Here is a 4511-nt window from a genome sequence, read left to right as displayed (position 1 = left end):
TTTTATCAATTGTTGTATGTTCACATTTAGGATCATTGTACACGTCTTCATAAACCAGGCCCCTGTCAAGCTCCCAAAAAACATAACTGTTCACAAAAATACTGCAAAAACAGTCCAATGATTCATGCACTATATTCCAAATTTTCTGTCACATGAAAATATCTGCTGCAGCTCTGAAACTGACAAAAAAAGTTGCATAGATTACAAAAAATGAAGCATGAACGCCATTGACTCCAAATGCCATTTTTCTTGCATCTCTTACCTGACACAGTATGTCTAATGATATCATGCTTGATTTTATTTTTCAATGAATAACAACTTAAATTTGTTTCTTTTCCTCACACAAAGCATCGAATGACTTCTGAAGGCTTGGAATATAGAGCATTAGCCGTATGACTACTTTTTGACTACTTATTAGACTACTTTTTGAACCCTTTCATGCTGTATTTTGGGTCATTTTGAAGAAACCCAGTCTCCAGACCTCATTCATTTACTTCAAAAAGCCACCTTTTGTGTTTCATGAGGACTATACGACATTTTAGTCTATTTCAGAGCTGAATGAAAGTCATACGCGTTGGGAATGACATGAGGTGTGAGTAAATGATGACGGAGTTGTCATTTTGGGGTGAATATTTCTTTAAAGAAGTGCTGTCGTCTGGGCCTAATTGCTGCTGTCTTTCCCCTTTTAATCAGGAGTTTTCCACAGTGCCCTTCTCGTCCTCTGTCTCTCTCTCTCTCTCTCACCCTGTTAGCTAGCTGTGAATGAGTGAGACTGATAGCAGGGGGCTCTGCTGTTATTCTGGAGTTAAAGCTGCTTATTACCGAAGGTGCGATCGGCACAACTTCATGACAGAGATGCTACCGGCATCCTCACCCTCAACAGCCATTTTATTCAGAGGAAGACAGCGAGGGAGCGTACGGCCCGGAGAGAAAAGTTTGTCGTTATAAATCTCCCCTCATCCTCCTTCAGCTGTAGATTTTTGATTAGACCTGTGGATAGAATCTTCACAAGCGGCAAATCCCAACGCAGGAATCACACGCCAACGAGACATTGACGGATGTCTTTTTCGGTCGTCGGGAGAGCGGTTGTCGTAGCCGCGCTGACATGCTGTTGCCATGCTACACGGCTGACACGAGACGCCTGCTGCCAGGCCCCGCGCCACCAGGGAGCGTGCTGGGATACGGGGCGGTGATTTACCTATTATACACACACACAGACGCTCCAGGATTGTGCGCCATTCAGAATCGAATTAAGAATGCCTGAATTTGAATTGAGGTAGCAAACAGGATGCAGGACAGAGAATTTAAGGAATTAAGATGGAATGGAATTCAAAGAAACCATATAAGAGCTGCAAGTGACGTTTATAATAATATATTTCCTTTTTTCAATATGCATCACTCGTAAACATACTGTACACAAAATAGAGCCTCTGCTAAATTAATAAATGTGAATTCAAATTTATATAGATTTCATTATATTTAATAGACTTTCATTTTATGGGCCATGGTGGAAGAATACTTCATTTCCTAGAATGCTCTAATTTATTCTAATGTCTTCAAAATGTTTCACACAAGTCTTATCATAAAGATCGTATTTATGCACACCATATATTTGTTATTAAAGTGGGAATCTCTGGATGTCTTTTGAGCCCTGAGTTGGTAGCATGTCAGTGAGAAAATGGCAAATGTTTTACATTTACAATAAAACTAGCATTGCATGTACAAAATATGCCAGCATTGTTCAATTACGAGAGAATGCATAACGATTCAGTTTACAGCACCTTCATAAATTGAATAAAAACAATAAAAAGCACATTCTTTATTCATAATTTTGTAGAAAACTCAGTTGCATGTACAAAATATGAATTATGAGAGAACACATAATGATTCAGTTTACAGCATCTTCATAAATGGAATAAAAACAATAAAAAAGCAAAAACACACCAAATGCGCATTCTGTATTCATCAATTTGTAGATGTAGAATTAGAAAAGAAAAAAAATGTAGAAAAGGTATATCGCTATCCTGCACTGACCAAAGTGATCTGAACGCACCTCATAATTATGACTTCTCAAGTCATAAATATAAACTTCTCAAGAGGATTTGAACGCACCAAAACAACATAAACAGCTATAGAAACAGACATTTCTGTTCTGGCCTATTTTGTTGTTGTGTTCAACGAATGAAATTGGTCTGAATGAAAATCACACACACATGAACACACACCTCCTGGAACTCTGGCTGATGTCGGACGACAGCCAAGTAATGTGAGGATGTGTACATTTCTCAGCCTGTGCAGGCAGATTAAGGCGAAGAGCTTTATAAAAGGTTATAAAGTGGCAGGTACGCTTGTAGCTCCGCCTCTGAAACGACCTTAATCAGCGCTGAAGAGGTTGAACCAGGTAACAGCTGCTTTTAAACCTGAGAAAATACAACACTAATCCTCAAGACGACTTCACACACCATAATAATCTCATTTTGTGGGTCTTACAATCAAGCGTGCTGTAAAGCACATGCGAGACACGTCCCAGTTCACAGACTCTCTCTCTCTCTGCAGCTCTGCTCTGAACCTATTGAGCTGCCTACCTAGGTGGCATTTTAAGACATTATAGATGCAATTTCAACACAAAGTCTTTTCCAAAAAGAAGTCATCATAATAATTCTGCCTTCTAAGTTACCGTGTTTTTGGCTAAGTTCTAAGGCAGTGTATATTATTAACTGGACCAGACAGAAAATACCCTTTGTAATGTGATTTGAGAATACTCAGATTTCACTCAAAACATGCACACTTTTGGAGATTCCAGTCTTACCTCATTAAAGTAGATGCATCAACATAGGACTTGTCCAAATACCCACACTTGCAGTCTTGGCCACTTGAAAGTTAAAATGCAAAATTTTTAAATGCAAAGTGTATAAAATCTAAATAGAGTTTTTACAACACTATAAGCGTGCCCCGTCGGGTAATGAAAAGTTCTACACATACTTGTGGTCTTCATGCCTACTTGAACACTTCATGCCTACAGGAAATATTTAATATAAGTAGACAAGAGGTCAAGTGCAAAGAGCGCAAGTGTGGATGTTTGGACAAGCCCAGAGAAAATAGCATTACCAAGATGACCTTGCCTTGCCTTAAAGGGATCTTGGTGTCTTCAGCTTCGCAGCATTTTAATGCCAAACTCTATTGGAATCCATTGAAAGTTGAGTTTAGTGCACTTCACATTAAGTGCAGCCTACGTAGGATGCATTAGAAGGCTGCTGTCTACATCGGCAGTAGGCAGCTCATTAGGTTTCGGAACAGAGCTTCTCTCTTTAGTGTAATATGCACTTACTGTGGTTATAAAAGTAATTCTGCTCTTAAACTAATGTGTCCCGGTCGCTTAAAAAGACTCCAATTTAATCCGCTGGTTGAGCGGTTCTCCTCCATGCCTCTCAACATACCTTCAGAGAGCTTTGATATTGAGGTCAACACACACTGACATGATAATTAACACACACACACACACACACCCCGCACAAATCCCTTTGGGCGCAGTTTCACTTATTCTGTTCAATCAGATAATATGAACATTTACATTTACTTCTTCCACTTGGAGGAAAAATCGATTAGCTGCTCTAATTTTAGCTTTTCAGTTGAATTTGTGCAGTTTAATACTGTTACTTGTGACATACTTGCTACTGTTTCTTTTCATAGTGATGTTTGATTCACGAACAAATGGCTCATTTGAGTCGATTCTTCTCAATGAATCTGGCAACAAGGTTGAATCGAAATGAATCGCGAATCTGAATCAAAAGAAAGTTCCCACAACAGGGAATGAGTTTCTACTGGGGAATCTAAACGGAGAAAACTGTCCATGTACGTTTTAACTTCTGTGTTTGTCTGTAAATCAGTTTGGTGTGTTTTTGGTTTAAAATTAACTTTGTGAAAAGCTGATGAATTATGTGCGATGAGATTTGTTCTTATGAAAGGAGTTTCCTGGAGAATTGTTTACATATGTAACATTTAGCAGATAGCGCGTTCAAAGACATTTTAAAAGATGTCATATGTTTAATATAATGCTTTTGCGAACTGTGAATCAATAATGACCAGGTGCAGCCGTGAACATTTTAATATCATCCTTTTTTAATATTTAACTCGACTCAGTTTTCTGTGATAAACACAAATAGTCATGCTTGTAGAACAGGTGAATTATTAACAGCAGCACAATGAAACATTATTTTTATCTTTTAAGAAAATGACTGGAGCTTGAATTTGTAAAAAAAAAACTAATGCTATATTTTTATGGTTGCCAGGGTGTTGCTTTGCAGTTCTTACTAGTGTTTAGCATGTTGATATGCATTTGCTAAGGTGTTCTCGGTGGATTTTATTGCATGGCATTGCTATGTGGTAGTCAGGGTTTCCTATGTTGTTTCTATGGTGTTTTTAGTGTTTCTCAGTACATTTCTATGAGGTTGCTAGAGTGTATTGGGTGGTTGCCAAGGTGTTGCTATGCAGTTGCAAAGGTGTTTTTAGTT

The sequence above is a fragment of the Sinocyclocheilus rhinocerous genome, unplaced genomic scaffold, assembly GCF_001515625.1.
Source record: "Sinocyclocheilus rhinocerous isolate Xijiao unplaced genomic scaffold, SAMN03320098_v1.1 scaffold1615, whole genome shotgun sequence".
In the NCBI taxonomy this organism is placed as follows: domain Eukaryota; kingdom Metazoa; phylum Chordata; class Actinopteri; order Cypriniformes; family Cyprinidae; genus Sinocyclocheilus; species Sinocyclocheilus rhinocerous.
Note: the sequence above shows the minus strand (reverse complement) of the source record.